The following is a 26,650-nucleotide window of genomic DNA, read 5'->3' as shown; positions in this document are numbered from 1 at the left end:
CTGCAGAGATGTAACCTTCATCATTCCCTTCAGTACGAGAGACCCTTCCTGCCTGTCACTCAGTCCTTCACTGCCCCATCAGGAGCACAGGGACCCGGGGCTAGGCTACTCAGTTCTGCTGTTTATAGCAAGAGTCATCCGTTGCTCGCCCCAGTGGGATATTATATGAGCAGTAAACCCCAACTCACCCTCTGACGTAAGCCCTTATGGGCCAAATCCGGGTGGAGTGTCTTCAATTACTACAGTAGACCACCAGCAACCCATTTCGTTGTATGAAAGCCAACCAACGAAGTCAATGGTTTATTGGGTATCAAGAAGCCACTGTGCTCGTCACTCAGTGTAAAGTCACCTAAAGGTTGCGCTTCATCAGGTGAACTGATGGTTAGTGCCCTCACCTGCTACACTTTCCTAAGTTTAATTAAATTGTCTGATGGCAGCAAGAATGAACTATAAATATAAGTGACTGGATTCAAGATAATATCCTGAGAGGAAGAGGAAGGCAAACATCCCATTTTTGACGATCAAGTTACCCCTTTAGTCCGAAACGTACCTTTGATTTTAGCCTTGTTGTCTCCATATGATATGACTGAGACTGGATTCTTTTTTTTCTTTTTTTTTTTAAGTGACAGAATTCGACACAGCCTTCTTTACCACCACCACTACAAGGGGGGTCTCCCAAGCTGAATAAACTCGTGTATGGTAACAAGAACAGAACATAAATGACATCCTTTGACTGAAGGGGCTAAAACACATGACCAGAAGAGTTGTTTGGTTAGATGTTAGGTTAGATTATCTCAGGTTAGAATGGATGAGGTCAGGTTAGGTTAGGCTAGGCTGTGTCTCGTTGCTGACTGTGTTCTGTAAGGTGGAATACTGTCTGACTATTACTTTACAAAGTTAGATGCTTGCCTACATCATCGCAGATTCTGTTTTAATCATCATCATCAGCAGCAGCTTTGGAAGCAGGCTATGAAGCCTATGCCCGGAGTCGGACACATATAAAAAAAAAAAAAATGCCACCAAAAAGCACACAGACCTAGACCAGGACCAGCCAAAACTTCTCGGACCAAGAAGTGCCTCATTTTTTTTTTTTTTTATGTACAAAAGAGCAACTGAAAACTGTTGAAAAGTGGCGTGTCATAACCTTCACATTTTGTCCATACAAATATCCGGAAAATAATTTTATCACGGGATTTCCTTCCATGTTCATATATCTAGAATAGTTTTTGAGTAAATTGAGGTTGAAAATTCATGATTTTTGCACAGTTTTGGACCTGTGACCTTGAAAATTACGTTAAGGTCACTGAAACTGGGTCAGTGTAATAAGGTCATGATGCTGTACGTCCTGAATAAGTATGATAAAAATTGGAAACGAAAGGTGATGGAATAATAATAATAATAATAATAATAATAATAATAATGATGATAATAATAATAATGACGGATACCAACATCTCCACCTATGGCAACAGGTGGAGATCAATAATAATAACAGCTTAGAAAACGTTCCCAGAACTCAGACCCATGTATCCATTAGGACGGTAGGAGTGAAAGGACTTACGAGCATGCAGGGGTACCTTAATTAAACCTTACTAAGCTGAAGTTGTGTGTTAAAGTGCTTGTATGTATGTTTGTCTTCACTCATACGGCTACCAAACACTTCACAACCAAACTGTAGTCAATATTAAAGTAAAAGATAAGTAAGAATAAAGTTGTTCTTAGTATTAGTCTGCTGTAATTGACCGTACTTAAAAATTCTAAACTTGTGTATAAGATTAATCCCCTATAGGTTTGTCTTCACTCATACAGCTACCATATACTGCACAACCGAACTAGAGTCAATAGCAGAGGGGGGAAATGCAAAAAATAGAACGATCTGTGATAACAGTTAACTGTTATGTAGACTTGTGTCTCCTGGAAACTGGTTAAAAATCCTTTATAACAAAAAAATCCAGATATCCAAATATCGAGACCACATGAGCAGAAATGGACTACTGTATTCTCTTTTTACGTACACTAAGTTGATTTCAAATTGCCATCTCTCCATCTTCATTGCTGAGCTGTACTAAGTGATTAACACTTGAATAAGACGCTTGTCACGCAGTGCCCTGACAAGAATGTAGAGCCGTAGCATTGTCTTCTTTGCCTCTGAACGACGCAAAGTAATCTGCAAAAGGTCGATGACCTAGACCAAGTTAAACTGAAAGAACTACAGTCTAATTTTAACCGCTCTACCAAAATAACGTATATCTGTAGCTTATTCGAAAAGTCTGAATATCTCAAGCTGATTAAAATTGCTCGGAACCAGCAAGAATACAATAAAACATCGTAATGAACTGAAAGGATTAAAAGACAGTATTGGTAACCCTATCAGTGTGATGACGTTGTGTTCATTTTCATCAGGCCACCACAAGACCATACTACTGGGCTTAAAGGAAACATTTGTACTGAGAAGGGGTTAAAGAAAGCTTTATTTAACCTCACCAGTACGAAAAGTTCCCCTGAGCTGAGTAAGATGTTATAACCGAAAGCACCTTTAGGTAGGACCCAGTTTTTGTCAGTCTACCTGTCTACAGCCAAACGCCTTATGTCTGGAGAGGGTGGCCACAAACAATTCATCCCCATTTCATCTGTCGTGTGGCTTCAGACTACTCTCCCTCCAACTCACAAAGCACTCATTCATACAGAAACTAAATATATATATTCTAAACAAAGATTGTTAAGATGTAGTGGTGGAAAAAGTGCAGTAACAAGAGATGAAAACAGCACAGAATCAAGAGACCATTTAGGATGGGAGGAGATACAGAGTTTTGTACCCATAGCTGCGTTCCATCCGCAACAACCGTTGTGTGGGCACACTGTGGAATGTAGTAATGGGTGTACAACTTTGAATCTCCTGCCATCTCAAATACTCTCTTGTTTCTGTGTGTGTGTGTGTGTGTGTGTGTGTGTGTGTGTGTGTGTGTGTGTGTGTGTTCTTACCTAATTGTTCTTACCTAATTGTATCTTTACAGGAATGAGTCAAGCTCGTATTGTCCCGTGTCTTAGACCATATTTATCGTACATATCCTTAAATTTGTGAATTGTTTTGGCACACACTATTTCATTCGGTAGTGCATTCCATTGATCAATTGCTCTGTTTGGGAAACTGAATTTCCTTACGTCTTTATCACCTCTCTTCTTATGCAGTTTTTTGCAGTGTCCTCTTGCTGATGCTTCTCCATATGTTAAGTAATCATTTATGTCTATTTTCTCCTTTCCTGATATGCACTTATATAGCATTATCATGTCACCTCTTTTCCTTCTCTCCTGTAGTGTTGGTAGATTCAGTTTATTTAGTCTTTCTTCATAGCTTAGGTCCCTTAAGCTTGGTATCCATCTTGTAGCGGCCCTTTGAACTTTTTCAATCTTGTCTATATGCTTTTTGAGATGAGGACTCCAGACTACTGATGCATATTCCAGGGTTGGTCTAATGAATGATGTTATTATCCTTTTTAGCATGTCTTCATTTATGTATGTGAATGCTATTCTCATATTTGCAAGCAGTGTATACATGTTCCGTACCTTCTCGCTGATGTGGTCAGCCGGAGATAGTCTGTTATTGATAATCACACCTAGGTCTTTCTCTCTTTCTGATGTGTATAGGGTTTTATTTCCTAACTTATAATCCCAATCAGGTCTTTTTCCACTTTACCAAACTTGATTACATGACACTTGTCCACATTGAATTCCATTTGCCATGTACTACTCCATTCATGAAGTTTATTTAATTCTTCTTGTAGCTCCCTACAAGAGTCTGTGCTAGTAATTCTCCTTTGTATTTTTGCATCATCTGCAAACATATTCAGATAGCTCTCATTTCCAGTGTTACTGTTTATATCATTTATGTACACTAAAAACATGATTGGTGCCAGCACCGAACCCTGTGGTACTCCACTAGTCACTTCTTTCCATGATGAGTAGTTTCCTCTTAGTACTGTCCTCATTTCTCTTTTTATGAGAAAGTCTTGCATCCAACAAAACAGTTTGCCTCGAATTCCTCCTTGATGGTACAGCTTCCATAAAAGTCTTTGGTGTGGTACTGTGTCAAAAGCTTTCTTGAAATCTAAATAGATACTGTCCACCCATCCTTCCCTTTCCTGTATTGTGTTTGTTACTCTGTCATAGTAGCTCAACAGATTAGTAACACATGATTTTCCTTTTCTGAAACCAAACTGTCTTTCTGTTATCATACTGTGTTTTTCTAGATGATTTACCCAAGCTTTTCTTATAAGTTTTTCTAATACCTTGCTTACAACACTAGTCAGTGATACTGGTCGGTAGTTGAGAGGATTTTGTCTATTTCCTTTCTTGAATAAGGGGACTATATTTGCTTTTTTCCAAATATCAGGTAGTTTCCCTTGACTCAAAGATTTCTTGAAAATTAAAAATAATGGTTTACTTAACTCATTTGCACATTCTCGTAACACCCAACATGAAATTTCATCAGGACCACTTGCTTTTCCTCTGTCTAATCTACTTAACTCCTCTTGTATTACTTTTTCTGCTATTTGTATATCTGGTAGTATGTGTGGACATGCGTGTTCCACATAGTCTCTCTCAAAATTTTTTTCTTCTGTAAAAACTAATTGGAAATTCTTATTTAGTGCTTCACAAATATCTTTCTCTTGTGTATAAGTGATTCCCTCGTCCGTGATGGATTGTATTATATCTTTTACTTTGGTTTTGCTTCTGATATAGCTGTAAAACAGCTTTGGTTGATCACTACTTTTATTTATTATATCCTCCTCAAACTGTTTTTGGGCTTCCTCCTTATTCTTGTATAGTCGTTTCTTGCCTGTTTGTAATTATTATATGCCCTTTCACTATTGTGTCTTCTGTATCTATTCCACAACAAATCTCTTCTTTCTTTAGATTTTTTACATTCTGTATTGAACCATTTCTGTATTTTCTTATCTGCTTCTTTGTGCTGTGGGATGTAATTCTGGACTCCTATTTCATAAAATTCACAAAATTTTTTATATACAGCATTTAAATCTTGTCCTCTAAGCTCATTTTCCCAATCAACTTCTAAGAAATACTTCTTTAGGTCTTGATAATTTCCTTTTATAGTTTAGTCTCTTTTTGTAACTGTCAGTGCTGTTTACTATGTCATATGCTATCCTGAAGTTATAATTTAGTACTGCATGATCGCTTTTGCCGAGTGGAGGGTGATATATTAAACTGTCAATGTCATTTTTCTTGCCTAGTAAATATTAGATCTAGCACTGAAGGTACATCAAGTCCTCTTTTTCTAGTGGTTTCCCTCACATGTTGCGTTAAGAAAAACTCTTGTACGAGATCCAGGAGCTTTTGGTCCCAGCAGCTTTCTTGGCTATTTATATCTAGAGTATTCCAATTTATATTTGTATTGAAATCCCCAGTTAGTATAATTCTTTCCGATTTCTCTTCCATTTTATGTAGCAAGGATCTTATACTCTGAATTGTACTCTCTGCTAGGTCCTCATATTCGTCTCTTTCCCATGTGTTTGATTTGGGTGGCATATACAAATTGGCTACAATTACCGGTACTTTACCTTCTGATGTGTCGATCTCTACTGCAATCAGTTCTACTTGTGATGGTATATCTATGTTTATTTCCTTGACTTTTAGATTTTTCTTAGTTAATATTATAATTCCTCCTCCTTTTTTTAAATTTCTGTCTCTTCTCCATATATTGTATTCCTCTAAGTTTAGTATGTCATTGGATATCCTTGGTGTTAATTTTGTTTCAGTTAGGCATATTATTTGTGGTTCATTTTCTCTGACATAATCATTCATCTCTAGTAATTTAGATACCATTCCATCCACATTTGAGTACATCAACTTTATCATCTTGTTTATATACTTGTCATGACATGGTTCTACTAACTTCCTCCTTTTTCTTCCATCCTGTTTGTGTACCACTTTTGTACCTGCAATCCTATTACTTTGTAAAAAAATTTCTTCTTGTCCTCTTCTGATCTTCCCTCATTTTTTGTTTTTGCTTCCTCCCTTTTCTCTTTCAGTAATTCCAGTTCCTCTTGTGTTAGACATCTTTTTATCCATACATTTTTGAACTCCTCTTTTTCCATAAGATTCTTTGCATTTTTTAGTATCTCTTCCACAGTGTTTACACTCTGGAAAGTCACCTTTAGAGGTCTTGTCTTGCTTTTCTCGTATTTCCCTAACCTTTTGTGTTCCTCTATGTCTTTACTACAGAATTCCTCTGATACTTCTTTCAGTAAGCTCATTACATTTGCCATCTCCTTTTTGTCTCTAGTGATCTTGTTTTTAATTTCTTCCTCTTCTATACCAGTGATTACTATTGATTTATTTATTTCTACTGAATCTCTGACTAACTTTGGATTGTTTTGGATTATTCTTTTCACTTCCTTTTTAATGCTTTTTTCCTCCACTCTTGTTTCCAAGTCTTTCTTTACTTTCACCATTTCAGCATACGTGATTTCTACATCATTTTTGTAGCTTTGCACAGCTTCATTCACCTGTGTTATCTTCTCCTCAATATCACTGCTCTGGTCCATAAGACTGCTTGCTTGTCTAATTGTCTCTGTGTCATTTTTTAACTCTTCCATAACACTCTCGTGATTAAATACTGTACTTGCCATTTCACTCACTTTCTTCCTAAGCGTACTCAATTCCACTGTTAGTTCACTGATGGTTGTGTCTTTCTTATTGGCCTCCTTTCCCAGTTTATCTATCTCTTCCTTTTGCAAGTGCATTTGCTTCTTTATTTCATCAATTTCATTTTTGAAAGCCATTTCTAGATTGTGTACACGTTCAACCAGTCTATTGTGAGTCTCCACTTCAACTAGTTCTTGGTAGAAATCGTCATTTTGCTTTTTACTTTTATCCCTTTTCTTTTCCAAATTTGTTTTACTGAAGTATGTATCCATTTTGTAATACTAAATGAACAGAGTATGTACTTACAGTGTGCACGCTTTCCCGGTCTTTCTGTAGTATAAACAAACCCAGCTGACTCAACGCATCGTGGTTCTTTGTTGTTTCAAACAGTCTTATTTAAACTTATTATTTCTTTTCCTTTTAATAATGAAAAATCATTTAGTCTAACCTGGTACAGAGCTTGACTCATTCAAAGATACTTATTTAGGTAATGCCTCTGGCCGTGTTGAGCTTGTATGGAGCGCCGGTGTAGCGTTATGATCTGTCCCCCTGTCCGCCCCCTACGGCGCATGCGCGGGGGTTGCCAGAGGCCGCCACAAATATGCCATTTGTCTTCTGATCTCTGTAGGGGTAACATGATCGCAGCCTCTCGCCCTTTGTTTACAAACGGCAAATGGTCATTCCGGCTTCTCTTATCATTCGTCTCAAAGCTTTCTCGGGTAGTTTCCGCCCTTAAATTAAATTAGATTAGGCGGAAAGCAGTAAAAATTTGAATTTCTAAGGTATGAATGAGTTAGGTTGGATAAACATAGATATAATTAATCATCTGGGGACGAGTTATCTAATCTGTTAGGCGTGAGGATTGCCTTAGCTTTGTATCTTTACAGGAATGAGTCAAGCTCGTACTGTCCCGTGTATTAAACCATTTTTATCATACATATCCTTGAAATTATAAATAGTTTTGGCACACACTACCTCATTCAGTTGTGCATTCCACAGATCAATTGTCCTATTATGGAAACAGAATTTCCATACATCTTTATCACCTCTCTTTTTATGCTGTATTTTGCAATGTCCTCTTGCTGATGCTTCACATATGATATATATTCATTTATGTCTATTTTCCGTTCCCCTGATATGCATTTAAATAGCATAATCATGTCTCCTCCTCCTCTCCTGCAGCGTTGGAAAATTCAATCTTTCCAGTCTTTCTCAGTAACTTAAATCCCTTAAGCTTGGTCCCCATCTTGTAGTGGCCCGTTGTACTTTTTCAATCTTATCTGTATTTTTTGAGATGAGGATTCCAGACTACTGTGATGCATACTCCAGAGTTGGTCTGATGAATATCTTCCTCAGCATGTCTTCATTTATATATGTGAATGCTATTCTCATATTAGCAAGCAATGTATACATGTTTCGTACCTTCTCACTGATGTGATCATCAGGAGATAGTCTGTTACTGATAATTACTCCTAGGTCCTTCTCCTTTTATGATATGTGTAGGGTTGATCTTCCTGACTTATAATATAAATCTGGTCTTTTCTTACTTTTACCAAATTTTATTACATGACACTTATCCACATTAAATTCCATTTGCCATTTATTGCTCCATTCATGAAGCTTGTTCAATTCCTCTTGCAGCTCTTTGCAAGAATCTATGTTAGTAATTTTCTTTTGAATTTTTGCATCATCTGCAAACATATTTAGATAGCTTCCGTTTCCAATTTTACTATCTATGCCATTTATATATACTAGAAACATAATATACTAAAAACACAACTGAGCCCTGTGGAACTCCGCTGGTCACTTCCTCCATGATGAGTAATTTCCCCCTTAATATTGTTCTCATTTCCCTTTTTCTGAGATAATCCTGCATCCAACAGTGGAGATTCCCTTGGATACCTCCTTGATAGTACAGCTTCCATAAAAGTCTTTGGTGCGGTACTCTGTCAAATGCTTTCTTAAAATCTAAATAGATACTGTCCACCCATCCTTCTCTTTTCTGTAATGTTTCTCTAACTTTGTCATAATTGCTTAGAAGATTAGTAACACATGATTTTCCCTTCCTAAAACCGAACTGCCTCTTTTATCATACCATGTTCTAGATGTTTTACCCAAACTTCCCTTATCAGCTTTTCTAGTATCTTACAACACTGGTCAGTGATACTGGTCTGTAGCTGAGTAGTTCTCATTGTGTTAAATTTGACTAGTGTACAGGTATTTGTAGACCTCTCACAGGTGGTTAAGAGGGATTAGTAAAGGACTCATGAATGGAATGGAATAATTAAAAAAGAAAAAAAAGAGCGAGCACCAAGTCACTCAATGACTAAGTTTCCCCCTGGGAGGGGGATAGAATACCTCCTCAGTATCCCTGCTTGTCGTAAAAACCAACTAAAAGGGGCACATTAATCTTCATCCTTCCTCTTTTAACACTCTGCTTCTTGTACTTTATCTGTCCCACCTCTCTGCCTTATATTTTCACTTTAATACTCACCCAACTCCTATTGTAGTGCCATATAGTCATTGAGTGGCTTGGGGCTCACTTTCCTTTCTTTTCTTTTCTTTTTTTCTTTTTTTAATAATCCATTCCATTCAATGACTAAGTTATTTGGCACTAACTTGGGTGGATATTGAAAATATATGGCAGAGAGGTGGAACAGATAAAGTATAAAAAGCAGAGGGGGAAAAGGGGAAGGATTTGTAGTCGGCTTTTACGACAAGCAGGGATACTGAGGAAGTATTTTATCTCCCCCTCCCCGAAGGGAAAGGATTCGAGAGATAACCGTGATTGGGAGCTGGCTTAGTTTCCATTGATAGTACCCTTCTGGGGAGGGGGGACAGAATACTTCCTCAGTATCCATGCTTGTCGCAAAAAGGGCACTTTAATCTCCATCCTTCCCCTCTTCCCACTCTGCTCCTGTACTTTATATGTCTTACCTCTCTGCCTTACATTTTCACTTTAATACCCACCAAACCCTCTTCCATTATAGTGCCATGTAGTCATTGTTTTAGCTTGGTACTGGCGCTTATTATGCACCTCCTCTTGTACTTCATGTGTCTTATCTCAGCCTTATATTTTCTCTTTAATAACCACCCAACCCCCTTCCACCTCAGTGCCATATTTTCATTGGCTTGGTGCTAACTTTTGCTTTTTTTTTTTTTTTTTATTACTGTATTCTGTGCATTTCCACTGATAGTACTGTATATAAATATATCCTGTGCTACTGGACACGACAGGGTTTATGTTACTGCACATGTGTGCAGATTTAAATAAACGATTGGTATTAAAATATGCCAATCAGTGATGTGTTGTAATGTACCCAATGTGCTGAATAACCTAACTTAGGATTTTTTTTTTTTCATTTCCCATAAGAACTAGTATCTGAAGTGATCTCAGTAAGGTAACTGATAAGGGTTTTTACTTTATCATTATCCATTGAATCAGTAGCAGTGCTGTAACAGTGTGAACAGCAAACTTCACTAAGCATACCCTACTGGAGTGCATACTGTTTTCATAGTGTTTGGAGTTAAAAGTACTTTTCCATAAACGAAATTTTGAGGCTAATTTTTATTTCACATTGACTGAACTTGAACTATACTGGACTAGCCTAACACTCTTATGTAAGATTTCTCAAAACTAAAGGGAGATGTAAGATTTCTCAAAACTAAAGGGACTGAATTAGATAACTGGAAAAAAAAGAAGGAAAAGCTAGCATCAAGCCACTTATTGACTCTATGGCATTTAAAAGGAGTTGGGTGGGTATTAAAGTGAATATATAACGCAGAGAGGAAGTTATCTAAATATGTTTGCAGATGATGCAAAAATTCAAAAGAAAATTACTAACATAGATTCTTGCAAAGAGCTGCAAGAGGAATTGAACAAGCTTCATGAATGGAGCAATAAATGGCAAATGGAATTTAATGTGGATAAGTGTCATGTAATAAAATTTGGTAAAAGTAAGAAAAGACCAGATTGATATTATAAGTCAAGAAGATCAACCCTACACATATCATAAAAGGAGAAGGACCTAGGAGTAATTATCAGTAACAGACTATCTCCTGATGATCACATCAGTGAGAAGGTACGAAACATGTATACATTGCTTACTACTATGAGAACAGCATTCACATATATAAATGAAGATAAGCTGAGGAAGATATTCATCAGACCAACTCTGGAGTATGCATCACAGTAGTCTGGAATCCTCATCTCAAAAAATACAGATAAGATTGAAAAAGTACAACGGGCCACTACAAGATGGGTACCAAGCTTAAGGGATTTAAGTTACTGAGAAAGACTGGAAAGATTGAATTTACCAACGCTGCAGGAGAGGAGGAGGAGACATGATTATGCTATATAAATGCATATCAGGGGAACGGAAAATAGACATAAATGAATATATATCATATGTGTGAAGCATCAGCAAGAGAACATTGCAAAATACAGCATAAAAGGAGAGGTGATAGAGATGTATGGAAATTCAGTTTCCCTAATAAGACAATTGATCTGTGGAATGCACAACCGAATGAGGTAGTGTGTGCCAAAACTATTTATAATTTCAAGGATATGTATGATAAAAATGGTTTAATACACGGGACAGTACGAGCTTGACTCATTCCTGTAAAGATACAAAGCTAAGGCAATCCTCACGCCTAACAGATTAGATAACTCGTCCCCAGATGATTAATTATATCTATGTTTATCCAACCTAACTCATTCATACCTTAGAAATTCAAATTTTTACTGCTTTCCGCCTAATCTAATTTAATTTAAGGGCGGAAACTACCCGAGAAAGCTTTGAGGCGAATGATAAGAGAAGCCGGAATGACCATTTGCCGTTTGGAAACAGAGGGCGAGAGGCTCCGATCATGTTACCCCTACAGAGATCAGAGGACAAATGGCATATTTGTGGCGGCTTCTGGCAACCCCCGCGCATGCGCCGTAGGGGGCGGACAGGGGGACAGATCATAACGCTACACCGGTACAGACGTCCACATCCGACGATGCCGTGTGTGTGTGTGTGTGTGTGTTTCTCTTGTGTCTGCACCTCTTTCATCCCCAGATCTTAGTAATCGTTTAAGAATACAACTTTTGTTTTCTAGTTCATGTTTTTTAAAGGGATTTAGGTACTAAATACACATTAGCTATACTCTAAAACGACTCTTAAAATTATCATAATCGCTGCCACGATTACTTGACATTTATACTTTAAATGCTGACGTAGATTAGGTCTAAATGAATCCGTGGAGTAGTTTTTACATATTCTGAGAAGAGGTCTGAGTGCTAAAGAATGCTTAGCTCTCCCGGGACGAAAGTCCTGCGATGTGTTGCTTTTGGTTGAGTTTCATTGCTTGTTTCTTTGTTTCTTTATTTGTTTGTTAGCAACATTACGGAAAAACGGCTGAATGAAAGCACATGAAACTTGCAGGATATGAGGGCACTGGTCCCAAAAGGAAGTGATTAAAACGTGGAGGTAGCTGAATGACCCTGAAAGGTCAAAATCAAGGTCATGGATTTTCAGAGGGCCATAACTTGAAATCGGCTGAAGACAGAGATACAGGGTATTCACTATCATCAGTATACAGGAGCCCCCACGTGGGCTTTCATTTGGCACCAAGACCTTAGACCTTGAGTGACGAAAAGTCAAACTCAACTAAAATAACTGCTGTCGGGTGAGGCTTGTTGTGCCTGGCACCACTTGTTTTAGGCTGTAACTAACGTGCTGTATCTCAAATGTTGCTCAGAGTTTGAAAAGAAACATCACCTACTGTTAAGAGGCGTTTTGATGCGCAACACACTCGCGCACACCTTTTCATTTTGGAGCTATGACTGCAGAGGAAGGGAAGAGGAAGGAACAAAATCAGTGTCTCTGGGACTCTAATTCGCGACTTCTTTGAAAGTTGGCTGGACTTTGCGAGTAGTTTTGCACCCACATGGTGAAGGTCTTCAAGTTCGTATGCTTAAAGCTGGGTTTGGCGAACGTTTTGGTGCGTGCTCTCCTACACTTTATCTATGGGACGTCATTTTAATGTGCATAGTAATCGCTACTGCGCTTACTGATACCTATCCATTCCATCCCTCCACCTCATCCTCTCTCTCCCCCCCTCCCATTTTCCCCTTTCATCTCACTTTCATGCTTTCTCCTGTGGAATCTCTACGACAGTCATACATTTAACCCATGTTTAGAGTAAGGTGACCTGGCTGTATCTGCCTCTCTGCTTAATGCATTCTGTAAAGTGGCACACAGACTAAACACGGCTCCTTTTAATGCTCACTTTTGCCTTAAATGACCCATAGAAACTGTGGGTTTACATACACTTTCGCCCTCTAGGCGTTTACCCATTTAACCAAAGCACGTCACTTGTTTTACTCCTGCCCTCTCTACACAGTTATATTTATTTTAAGATAGATCTCTCGCATTTGGGGGTTAAAGAATATTATATGAAAATCCTCCGGCAGGAAATAACTTAAAATCTAAACAACATCGCCTGAAGATGGCAAAAATAAAATGGATACACTACATCGGAATGAAGTGAAAACAACACCGTCGAAAGAAGGGTGGCGGACTTCGATTCACATGCAGCTTAAGGATCAATTTCTTGTTGTAATTAAGACTTTATTATAAGTAAGAGTGAGAAAGGAAAGTGCAGAGTTTTTGTCGTTTTCAGTGTTCTGGAAAAAAAAAAAATCGTGACGAAATAAAAATTACCATTAGTTTCTGGTAATTCTAGACCCGACTCTCATAAGGACAGTGAAAGAACAATCCAAAATCTTCCTGTGTCTTTTATTCTTCCTCTGCAAACTGTTTTATAAATTTCTCCATGTTGTCCCGGGATTGTCAGTAGCAGTGAATCAAATGCCTCAAGTGCCACAATACCAACAACACCCACACCCTTGCCAGCCGCCCCCTCACACCAGTCACCACCTCACACCACACTCTTGCTAGTCGCCCCTCACACCAGTCACCATCTCACACCACACCCTTGCCAGCCGCCCCCTCACACCAGTCACCACCTTACACCACACCCTTGTCAGCCGCCCCTCACACCAGTCACCACCTCACGCCACACTCTTGCTAGTCGCCCCTCACACCAGTCACCACCTTACACCACACCCTTGCCAGCCGCCCCCTCACACCAGTCACCACCTCACACCACACCCTTGCCAGCCGCCCCCTCACACTACCGCCACCGCCTCACACCATACCCTTGCCAGCCGCCACCTCACACCAGTCACCACCTCACACCATAGACCCCACCACGCACTACAGTCACAACCCAGCCAGTTCCTCACATCACAACACTCACCTAACAGCCATCAATTCACAGCACAGCCACACTACATCACACATACCACAGCCACACTACATCTACCACATCACTCCACAGCCACACTACATCCATCACCACACACCATAGCCACACTACATCCATCACCACACACCACAGCCATACACAGCCACATCCTCAGACCACAGCCACACCCTCACACCACAGCCAAACACAGCTACACCCTCACACCACAGCCACACACAGCCAAACCCTCACACCACAGCCACACACAGCCACACCCTCTCATCACAGCAATACACAGCCACACCCTCACACCACAGCCAAACACAGCTACATCCTCACACCACAGCCACACACAGCCACACCCTCACACCACAGTCGCACACAGTCACACCCTCACACCACAACCACACACAGCCACACCCTCACACCACAGCCATACACAGCCACTCCCTCTTATATCAGCCACACCCTCACACCACAACCACCTCACAGCTACATCCTCACACCACATGCATACCACAGCCACATTGTTACAACACAGCCACACCACAGCCACTACCTCTCACCACAGCCACTACCTCTCACCACAGCCACATTGTTACAACACAGCCACACCACAGCCACTACCTCTCACCACAGCCACATCTTCAGTCACACCCTTTCACCACAGCCACACCACGACCTCTGTCTTACGCAACGGCTACACCACAGCCAGACCACAGCCGACCATTCACACCACAGTCAAACCAGAACCACACCACAGCCTCAACACAGCCACCCCACGGTCGCACCACAGCCACACCACCTCCCCACCTTCAGAATAAGGCGATCGCTTAGATTTAGTCCTGTCTGCTGCAGGAAGGCCCTTATGGCAGATAGATGATTTTTGTCTGGTTTCAACTTTCCGCCAGATACGACTCATAGTAAGTTAATCAGTTAACATCCATGTCTTCAGTTGTCCTGATGGGTGAACAAGCACAAGGAAAAAACACACTACCACCTTCTGGAATACCAGCGGCAACCCACCTTTAAAGGAAGAACAACAATAGCAAGATTTTAAGCACGCGACGCTCTCATATACTTGGCTTTTTGCGACGGTAGACCGACTGGTATGATGTTTTCAAGGGCCGTTTCAAACATCAACTGCTTCAGAGGTGGCGGTGTGATTAATTCATTATTCCTCCTGCCCAACGTTTATACTTAGCTTTGGAGATCACCCAGGCAGTGGACGGGACAGTGCAGGCTGTTACCTATAGGCTTTCTATTTTATGAAGGCGGTTTGGGTGGGGCCTCCTAAGACCTCACACTGCTAGATCTGTTGCCACATTGCCGCCACACACGTGCTCCTCTCTCTCTCTCTCTCTCTCTCTCTCTCTCTCTCTCTCTCTCTCTCTCTCTCTCTCTCTCTCTCTCTCTCTCATATTAATATTTATATTAACTGCTTCTAATTTTATTTTCTTTATTTTTTTCTCTTGTTTTGACTTTTGATGGGCAAGCTTCCATGGCGGGAGACTGACCGAGTATGACCCGCACACCTCTCGTGTCACTGCACTTGACAACGTCGCAAAAGCAACGCTGAAAAGTCTCATGAAATTTATACTATAGTATAGCTTTCTTTTAAAATTACATCTATGCAGAGTATTTAAAAGTTATTTATACGTAGTTAATAACTTATAATAGGAAAGAGAGAGAGAGAGAGGTGAGCAGGAGTAATTACGCGTGTGTGGCGGCAGTGATGTGGCAACTGTATAGTGGTATGAGGTCTTAAGAGGCCCCACCCAAACTGCCTTCATGAGATAGAAAGCCTATAGTCCTTCCGGCTCCAACATTCTCTCACGAGATGGATGAAATTGTCTGAACTGCAAGAAAACAATAACAAAAATGCAATCGTAATGAAGGGCTAAAGTGGGCAGATTTGTGCAAGTAGTGTGTGCTGCTCAGTTTCGCACTCATTTTGTTCACCTGAATAAAATCAAGGGGTCGTTTCACACACACATTAACGATCAATGCCTTTTCGTAGCAGTAACTTTTTTTTTTTTTTTTTTTTCAGGAAAGAAGAATGCAGGGTCTTTCGATCTGCCATATCCTTCCCGCTGAATCAGAGCTTGGTCATAAGAATAAAATTATCGTTAGTAATTATGTAAACTGAGATCAGTGCCTGTCACGTCCAGCAAAGTGAGTCTCGTGGCCGTATTATGGTGGACTTGTGCGCTTTGTGTCACCTCTTCTTAAGTGATTCATTTCCCGTATTTCACCTTAACATTCTCTTCTATGCTTTTTATGTATCTTTATTTTCTATGGATTTTATGAAAACCGTACAAGAGAATATTAACGTGCTATATTCGTAAATAAACTGATAAGGAAGAGGTGGGAACTAACCTCGTAACCCCACAAGAATGCAACCTCAAAAACGCTGCCGCTCACCGGTGGCGCAACCAGTTAAGCAACAAGTGGTGAACTGGCACCGTATCCTCGCCTCTTAAATAGGCTCCCTAGTATCTCTTCCTTACCAATGCATTATCTTCACAGGGTGTATTGCCTCCACCGTGCTCCATCACCGATCACCATCCCGTCATGCACACTCCTCTCCTCCAACCTGCCCACTGTCTACCCACTCGACGTCTGTGATTTAAACATCGCCAACGCTTCTACTCATAAAACAAGCATCTTCACAGGGTATACGTGTCCCTCCCTGCCACACCACCCACTACCCTCTTAGTCCTTCCCACCCACTCCTTTCTGTCCCCCTCGCCGCACAGTCGTTTCCCCACCTCTGACTTACACCTTGCCAACCTACCTAGAGCTTCCGTCTCACTCACATACCTTCCTCCAAACTGCCCCTAGTATCCTATTTTATCCCTGTCTCACACCTTTACCTTCCCTCTCTGCCTGTCCATCCCACTTACCTTACTCAGATCCCCTGCCGTCCCCTAACCCCTTCAGCTTCCCCTCCTTCCCCTCAACTAACCTGTTTTACCTACACCATACTCCCTTACCCTCTTCCTCCCTTCATTTTCACCATCCTACTGTACTTTATCATTTTCAGTTCAAGTAATCCTCACATTTCTCCAATCTCCACATTCCCCTACCCTCTTCTACCCAATAACCTCACCGCCTCCATTCCCTCCCTCCCACCCTCTACCATTCCCTCCTCTCGCTCACTCGCCCCTTCCCTCACCCTCTTCCTCCCATACTCATACTCCCCTTCTCCACCCTCCCTTCCATTTACTCTCCTTTTCTCTTCTTCTTCACCTCACTCCTTCCCTCTCCCACCTTCACCCCTTTCTCATCTTTACCTACATTCCCCTCTCTTCTCTCCACCTCACTGTCCAGCTTTCCGTCCCCTTTACTGTCTTCTCTCCTTCCCTCTTTCCCCTTCCCTCACCTTTCCTGCGTTTCCTTTCCTCCGTCAAATTTCTCTCTCCTTCCCCTCCCTTCCCATCCCATCGTTTCTCTCTCCGCTGTTAACATCCCCTTCCCTCCCTGACCCAAACCTTTCCGTCTGCTTCCCTCCCTCTCCCTACTTTCTCCCCACACTAAATTCCCTCTCCCTGTCATATCCCCCCTCCCACCACCCTCCCTAGCTCACTCCCTCTCCCTTTCTTTCCCTTTATTTACATCCCGCTTCCCTCTCCACATTCCATTCTCTCTATAACCTCAGTTTTTCTCTCCCTCTCGTGCCCTCTCCCTCTCCCGCTCCACAATCCTCACACCATCTCTCCCCTCCCCCTCCCTTCTCTTTCACCTAACCATCTCCCCACCCTTATTTCTCCCTCCTTTTCATCTTCTCCCTTCCCCTCTCCTTCCTAGATTTACACCTCTCCTCTCCCTTCCCTCTCCCTACTCTCAGCTTCTCCCTTACCCCGCTCCTCTCTCTACTTACCCTGTAACATTAATTTCTCTCTTCCTCATTCTCCCTCCCCCAGCTCTCCTCCCCACGCCTTCCCTCTCTTACGTCCAGTGCTCCCCTCCCTTCCCTTCCCCTCCCCTACCCCTCTGTGTACTTTTTATCCTTAATTTCTCTCCCCTTCTCGTACATTCCCCACCCTATTCCCTTCCCTACCTTCATATCTCCCCTCCCTTCCCTCTCTTCCAAACTTTCACACAACCTTCATTTCTCTCTTCCCCCTCACCCCCTTTCCCCCCCTCTCCTCTCCCTTTCCTTCTTCCTTACTCTCCCCTCCTTCCTCCCCCTCCCCCTCCTCCCTCCCTCCCTTCCTTCATTTCTCCCCTCGCCTCCTCTCCTGCCCTCCCCCTCCCCCTTTACCCTCCCTCGCCTTTCATCTCTCCCCTCCTCCCTCCATCCCTTCCTTTCTCCCCTCCCCTCCTCTTCCCTTCAACCCTCCCTTCTTCTTCCCCCTCCCCAGCGCCCCAGACTATCACGTGATGTCTGGGGCACGGCTAGACGTCAGATGATCCCCCTTCCCCCTCCCCCTCCCCACCCCCTCCCCCTCCCACTCCCCACCCCCTCCCCTTCCAATCACTCAATCACTCCCTCCCTCAATCACTTTTTTTAATCTCTCTCTCTCTCTCTCTCTCTCTCTCTCTCTCTCTCTCTCTCTCTCTCTCTCTCTCTCTCTCTCTCTCTCTCTCTCTCTCTCTCTCTCTCTCTCACTATTTCAATTTCTCCCTCCTCCCTTCATAACACTCTTAATCGCTCTTTTTCCACCCTCCCCCTTCACCCTTTCTTCATTTCTCCCTCTTACCCCTTCTCCCTTCCCCTCCCTTCCATTCTCTCCTTTCCCCTTCTCTTTTAATCGCTGTCCCTCCCCCTCCTTCTGTCACTTCACCTCTGCCCTCGAGTCTCCCTCTCCCCTCCCCTCCTACAGTTGGGGGTTGTGGGAGGGGGAGTAAGGGGGGCCTGGCGGGAAAGTAGCCCACTGGTGTTAAATTAAATCAAGTTGGCAAAGGAAAAATAAGGAATCCAGTCTGCCTGGTCCCTTCACCACCCCGGCGCCTTATGCACCCTAGTGTTGGTACCGCCACACCATTTTATTCACCTCACTTGACACCGGGAGCCACGATGCCTCGCTAGCAATGTGCTCGACTTGTTACACGTGTGCGCGCCGGTGTAACGTTCCAAACCCAGACCATGGCGTGCACTGAAATAGTTTGCTGGCAGTATTTCCCTTGACATGCTTGCGTTCACACCCAGTTGGTCGATATCGATGGCATGTTATATATGCACACCGGCTCAGCCAACACTGCTCTCCAACACTCACATGTAGTTTCGCATGCTACAGACACCACTTCCCCATTCGTGCTTCACCAGCATGACAAAGGATTGATTACGTCCATCACTTTCCCTCCGAGAAGATCCAGTCCTGCAGTACACTTCATATGGCCTGTTGCAGTTACAAATATAGTTACCTGAGGCCCCATGTACAGTAGAACAAAGATATTGGCAGATTAGTAAAACTGAAATAACTAATCAGTTTTATTAACAATCACTGCGAAGGGGTTCTCTTAACTGATTAAAACCTCTTAGTGGCAACCAGATAAACGTGACCACTATAAGTCAGAGGTGGCAGGTGATGCGTTAATGATAAGGAGTTTGATGCTGGTGAAGATTGATTAGGTCATAGCCGTATGGGTAGGGTAAGATGGGGGAGGGTGGGGAAGAGTGTAGGGTAAGGTAAGGAATAGCAGGGCAAGGAAGGGCAGAGTAGGGTAGCGTAAAGCTAGGCAGGACAGGGTGAACCAGGATTGGGCTGACTGAGGCAGAGCAGGGTGGGATAGGGTGAGGCAGGACAGGGCAGGAAAAGGAAAGGCAGAGCAGAGTGAGAACGGCAGGGCAGGGTGGAGCAGGGCATGACAGAGTGAAGCAGGGCAAGATGTGGTAAGACAAGATGGGACAGGGTAAGGTGAGGCAGGGCAGTATGAAATAAGGCAGGGTGAGGCAGGGCAGGGCTTGGATCGAAGGAAAATGGGCAAAGCAAAGCAGGTGAGGACGAATTAGGAGGGCAGGGTGAGACGATGAGGAGTGAGGCAGGACAAGGCAGGGTGAGGGAACGTAATGCTGGGTGAGACAGGGTGGGACAGGGCAAGGCAGGTGATGCAGGGGGAGGCAGAACAGGGCACGGTGATGCAGGGGGAGGCAGAACAGGGCACGGTGATGCAGGGCAAGACAAGGCAGGATGAAGCAGAGGAGGGCAAAGTGAGGCAGAGAAGTACAGGTGGAGGGCAGGGCAGGTTAAGGCAGGACACTGGAGGATGATGCAGGGCAGAAGAGGGTGTGACAGGGCTGGGCAGAGCAGTGCAGGTAAAGGCGCAGGGCAGGAGGAGACAAGGCAGTACCGAGTGAGGCAGAGTGAGGCAGGGCTGGACTGAATGAGGCACGGCATGATGAAGCAGGGCAGTGCAGAGTGAGGCAGCAGGACAGGGCATGGGGAAGTAGGACAGGCGAAAAGGAGGTACGCCAAGACAATGTGAGGTAGGGCAGGACAGGATGAGGTAAGGCAGGGCAGGACAATACATGGTGAGGCAACACAGGGCAAGGCAGGGTGAAGTAGGGCAAGGGAGGGCAGGCAGGACAGGGGAAGGTAAAGCAGGCCAAGGCAAGGCAGGGAAGGACAGGGCAGGGCAGGGTGAAGTAGGGCAAGGAAGGATGAGACAGGGCAGGGTGAGGTAGGGCAAGGGTGGCAGGGTGGGGCAAGGCAGGGTGAGACGTTGCAGGGCAGGGCAGGGTGAGGCAGGGAAGGACAGTGTTAGGTAAGGCTGGGGAGGAAAAAACAGGGCAATGTGAGGCAGGGCAGGGCAGTGTGAGGCAGGGTAGGACAGGGTGAGGTAGGGTAGGGCTGAGTAGAGCAGTGTAGGGCAGGGCACGGCAGGGCAGGGTGGGGTAAGCCTGGGGAGGATGTTGCGGGACAGGGCAAGGCAAAGCAGGGCAGGGCAGGGAAGGGTGAAGCAGAGCAGGGCAGGGCAGGGAAGGGTGAGGCAGAGTAGGGCAGGGCAGGGAAGGGTGAGGCAGAGTAGGGCAGGGCAGGGAAGGGTGAAGCAGAGCAGGGCAGGGCAGGGAAGGGTGAAGCAGAGTAGGGCAGGGCAGGGAAGGGTGAGGCAGAGTAGGGCAGGGCAGGGAAGGGTGAAGCAGAGTAGGGCAGAGCAGGGAAGGGTGAGGCAGAGTAGGGCAGGGCAGGGAAGGTTGAAGCAGATTAGGGCAGGGCAGGGAAGGGTGAGGCAGAGTAAGGTAGGGCAGGGAAGGGTGAGGCAGAGCAGGGCAAGAAAAGGAAGGGTGAGGCAGAGCAGGGCAAGAAAGGGAAGGGTGAGACAGAATAGGGAAGGGCAGGGAAGGTTGAAGCAGATTAGGGCATGGAAGGATGAGGCAAAGCAGGGCAGAGGAAGACAGGGCAGGCAGGGCAGGGCAGGGCAGTGAAGGGTGAGGCAAGGCAAGGCAGGGCAGGGCAGGGCAGAGTAAGGCTTTTCCCCCTTGTAAATAAATATAACTGGTGGCCTTGGGGTTGCTCAGGTAAACACACTCACTCACTCCAGCCACCCCATCTGTCTATATCTGTCTCTCTTCCCTGTCTCTCTCTTCCTATCTGTCTCTGTTTGTATGTCTGCTCAAGCCACGTGTCTGTCTCTCTTTGGTTGTCTGTCTGCCTGTCTGTCTATCTCTCCTATCTATTTGTCTGTCCATCTTTCCGAATATTTTTGCTTGTCTTTCTGCCCATCTGTCTGTCCTATGTATCTGTCTGTCTCTTAACTATATATCATAATTTCTCAACTGTCTCTCTGTCTGCCTGTCTGTGTACGGTATGCAACTATCCAACATTATCTCTTCATTCATTTGTTTGCTTGTTTTCCTTCTTAACCATTACAAGTTCTTCTATCAATCTGTGTATCTTCTTACCTGTCTGTCTTTCTGTCTATCAGTCTATCTATCTGTCTATCTATCTATCCACCATTTCCTTTCTCTATTAATGCATCTATCTTTATTAACATCATCATTACCATTATCAACATCCCTGTCAGACCACTATACACAAAACGGCTTCTGCCAGTCCTCCACACACAAACTCATTCATATTTGCCCATTCTATCCCTGGTTAGCATATACACCACTCTTATCCCTGCACTCGGCGCTGGAGGGGCACTTTCGCGCTGGCACTGACACAGATGAACGGTTCCACTGCCTGGTTATGCAAACGCCCCTCAACTTCCTCCCTATCCCCTGAAAGGAGGATGGCGGATTGCAGTCTACTGGGTTCACATTTTAAATGCACCTGGGGTTACAAATACTGCTACTACTTATCGTTGCATATTATTCTCCTCCTGCTTCTTCCTCCCACTCCAGCTCTGCCTTGTCGGTCTGTTACCTTATTTTGCTCTCTGTTCATTGCAAGATTTGAAGTGAAATTCACTTTAACTAGTTTGTTTTCATCTAACGGAACTGAATCATTACCACAGCTCGAATACTGAGTTGTGATTGCATCAAATTTCATGAGCCTTGGCTCTGAGATATATAAGTGAGTCTCCTTGGCTGCTATACTCTTTTTATTCTAACTTGACCCAAAATTGTCATCTCTTCAACTCAAATGATCAGTTGCAACAATAGTTTAATTCTAAAGTATGATGCTATTCTCTAAGAGGCGTTATGGATAAGATGCAGAACACAATACATTGTCATTTTCCACAACTGAACTACAAGAAATTAGCCGCAAAAGGATGAAAATTTGGGCCAAGTTAACGTGAAAGAACTGTAGTTATATTCAGTCTCCAGTCTTGCTACACTTCGCCATCAGTTGAGCTGAAAATGGGCCACTGAACTTTGTCGGATGAATACAAACGCACCATAACAAACTGCCCGCCATAACTGATGTATTTGCGGCAAGGACAGGGAAGGGCGAGCACATGCAGTGATTTCCCATGTCCTGTGTCAAAAACAAATAGATAAATAAATAAATAAATCATACAGAGAAAAAAAAAAACGTCGTAGGTTATAAGGACAATGAAATGAGAATACAGTACCCGAATTTGTATTGAAAAAAAAAAAAAAAATCTGCGCTGCGACCGAGAGTTGGTTAGTGGATCCCTTCCCTGACCCGCCCATCACGACGTCTACTTGGGTTTTTACCACCTGAGCAAAATCGTCTGGCGTCTGCCTGACTATAATGCCCAAGTGTATTCATGTCGACGAGAGCAGTAATCAAGATTGTTAGGACTTCTTTGAGGTGAAAAAAAGGGAGGGGGGGGGAGGGGTCTGATGCTAGCCGTTTGGAGCGAGTGGAGAGGAAGAGATGGATATGAGTGAGGCGGATGGGAGAAAGAGAAGGATCCCGAGTCCGTGACGGAGAAAGTTGCGAGAGTACGGCGAGTATGGAAGGGTGTGGTGTCGTGGGAAAAATGGTCGTTACTGAATAGAGACAGACATGCCCAGAGGTCCTTTTGTCGAAGTCACTCCTCACAGGCTGCAGCGTTATGCAATAGGCAGCCTGATAAACAATACACATTTTATCCAATAGGTTAATAAACATAAATGCTGCTGGGATTTCTCTTAGCTGAATAAAATCGTGTGGTGCTGCTCTCAGTAATATGCTTAGGGTAATGTCAGTAGCCATTCTAAAAAAAAAAAAAAAAAAAAAAAAAAAAAAAAAAAAAAAAAACTACTCTTAGCTAAAAGAAAAAAATCTAGGTCCATACTTGCCAAAAAATAATAAAATTACAGAAAACATATAAAAGCCAAATCGTTTGCCCACGAGTGCTTCTTGCCTGTCATCACTAAAAAACTGGATCAGTAATTCTCTGGCAATCGGAGGCATATCATTGCAGCTTCGCTAAAGTCGGAAAAAGTCTTAGGATTTCGGTGTTTACTCCTACTAAGTTAAGTATCACGCAGTACGATGGTACTGTAGCATTCAGAAGCCTGAAGACAAGGGCATTATATTGAGGAAGGTCATTGAGTATAACAAGCCCTTGAAGAATTTCTAATAGCTACCCTTTAAATAGTCGTTCTCTTCATTGAGAGTATGATAGATAATGGTAAATGATGGCTAGCTAAGAGAAAAAGTTAGATGGCTTTTTTTTTCAAAATCCTCTGGCAAGCAGATGCATATCATCGCAACTTCGCCAAAATTATTAACTAACAGGGCAAATATCCTGGGATACTGTTCACAGAGTTTGGGTACAATTTGCCCACTTGATTTTCAGATGTTTTGGGAACAGCCAGACACACACACAGACACAGGCAATTACATTATCGCCTCGCTAGGAGGCGGATAATAATGATAATAATTACAGACCTAAAAAATAACTGCAGGTGGACCAAAGATTTCCGTTCGTGTACCAACCACATGGATTTGTGGAGAGTCTTTAGTTCGAGTTCATGCTACACCTCACACGTGACTTACCAAGATCATCATCATCATTACTTATTATTATTATTATTATTATTATTATTATTATTATTATTATTATTATTATTATTATTATTAAGATTGCTGTGTGTGTGTGTGTGTGTGTGTGTGTGTGTGTGTGTGTGTGTGTGTGTGTGTGTGTGTGTGTGTGTGTGTGTAAATTAGTTGGAAAAGCTAAGTGGAATGACATCGCACCTCACACTGACTGACCATAGAGTGGGAGAGTTAAAGGATACGACATCACGGGTATCGCTGCATCCTACTGACTGGATAGCATAGTGGATGGAGTATAGGGGAGTGGCGTCACAAATTTTGGTGCCTCCTGTTAACTAAGCGCTTTTAGGAGGAGACTGTGCGGGAAAACTGGTAAATAGCTGACCCCATGCGTAGTACATCCCTTGTGTCACTGCAAGCTGTGCCAACCCTAGTACTTCCCTGCCAAACACTGCACCGGGTGAGTGGGTGGCTGGATATCAGTAGGCTAACAGGATGGTTTTTGTTGCAGTTTCACCAGCCCAGTGCTGTAAATGGGTTTATGTTACTAGTTATTATTTTTGTTATTTTTAGAGCCCAATTATTACCCGTCCCCGCCCGGGAGGGGCTCGGAGACGGGTATTGTTTTCATTCGGTTTGTCTGTCTGTTTGTTTGTTTGTTTGTTTGTTTGTTTGTTTGTCTGTCTCTCTGTTAACAAATCTACGCGAAAACTACTGGTGCGATTTTGACTAAAAACAACAGGGATGATGGGCTATGGCCTTCTGTTCACCTGATTAAATTTTGGGCCAATGCCCAAAAAATGTAATTTAAAAATCGTTTTTTTTTTTCGCCATAACTCCTTTTACATTCGTCATATCGACATGAAACCAAAACCTAAAGGTGCGTCTTTCAAATCTGCATCCCATAACATGCCTCATTACATCAGGGGGGTCACCCTCCAGTTAGCGGCAGGGGGGTCAATGTCAGGTGGGTCGGGCCTAAAATTTCTATCTATCTTTCTATCTATTGCCAGACGCCATAATCCCGTACGGGGTGGCCATTTGACTCTGAGTTATTTGTTTTACAGGGAGGGGCACCAACCCTCCACCAACGCACTTGTTGACACGTAGGGAGCACTTATGGTTTGGTTATATGGTTACCACCCAGCGTTGTAAATGGTTTCTTGACTTACAGGAAACCATTTGGCTTGTCACTCAATGTAAAGCCACCTGTAACGGAAAGAAAAGCATTAAGTAGTGACAGGAAAGATGGGAGAAATAGGAAGAGAGGAGGGCAGGCACAAAAAAAGAATGATAAAGGCTAAGGAAGAAGTAGGCAGCACTACATCAAGTGAGTGGATGATGGTCGCCACCACCTACCACTAACCTAAAATTTCAAATGAGCATAAAATCGTCAATTTTCACCCTATTTGCTCCAAATTTGATATGTGACATCTTTGACGAGATATCCTGTTGTGTTTATACGTCAGCACTAAAATGACTGCCGGGGACGGGTTTGCTGTGCCATGGCACCGCTTCTTGTCTTGATTGTTAATAACGGTAGCAGCATCAACGTCATCAATTAGTATCATCATCATCATCAACAACAACAATAACATCATGATCATCATCAACATCATCATCAACAACATCATCAACAAGAACAATATCATCATCATCATCAAAAAAGTACTGAATGAATGTGTATAAATGCCCACAACATCGTAGCCTACGGTACGGGTGTGAGACTTCGGAATGGCATTTGTATCATGTCTCTTGTGAATACAGCAGGTGTGGGACTATTAAGGAATGTGTGTGGAAAGCATAGCATGGACAGGATAACAATGCAGAGATTTGTAACCTATATGGTACATGAAAGTTTGCTGATTAAAAGTATAGCAGAGAATATGCTCACATGGTACGGTGGCAGAGTGAATGAATGTACACAGCGCTATGAAAAGGTTATATATGGGTAAGTCTGATGGTAACAGGAGGTGTGGAAGGCCAAGAAGAAAGTGGATAAAAGGTGAAGAAGCAAAATACTGACAAAGGAAAGAACTGAATTAATGAAGTATTGTGGACGAAATAATCCCGCAGGCATTTTGAATAGTGTTGTGTGCATCGTTGGTCTGTGAGGCGGAGACTAGACTTTGTATGGGCAGAATGATGAGTGGGTGTATGTGTGGCCCGTCTACTGGACACTCCATTGACAATTCTGTCTGTTTGCTCCCCTGTTGCTGTTTCTGCATTACCACCCTATGTAACTGGATAAAAGTGTTAAGATGACAGTGACGACAATGATGGTGATGCCTATAATCCCCTTCAGTTTGAGCGATCCTTTCTAAGCTGAACAAAATGTAGAATTA

The sequence above is a fragment of the Coenobita brevimanus genome, chromosome 23, assembly GCF_032717465.1.
Source record: "Coenobita brevimanus isolate Jiangsu-jjx chromosome 23, ASM3271746v2, whole genome shotgun sequence".
Lineage (NCBI taxonomy): Eukaryota > Metazoa > Arthropoda > Malacostraca > Decapoda > Coenobitidae > Coenobita > Coenobita brevimanus.
This window is presented reverse-complemented; position numbering follows the sequence as displayed.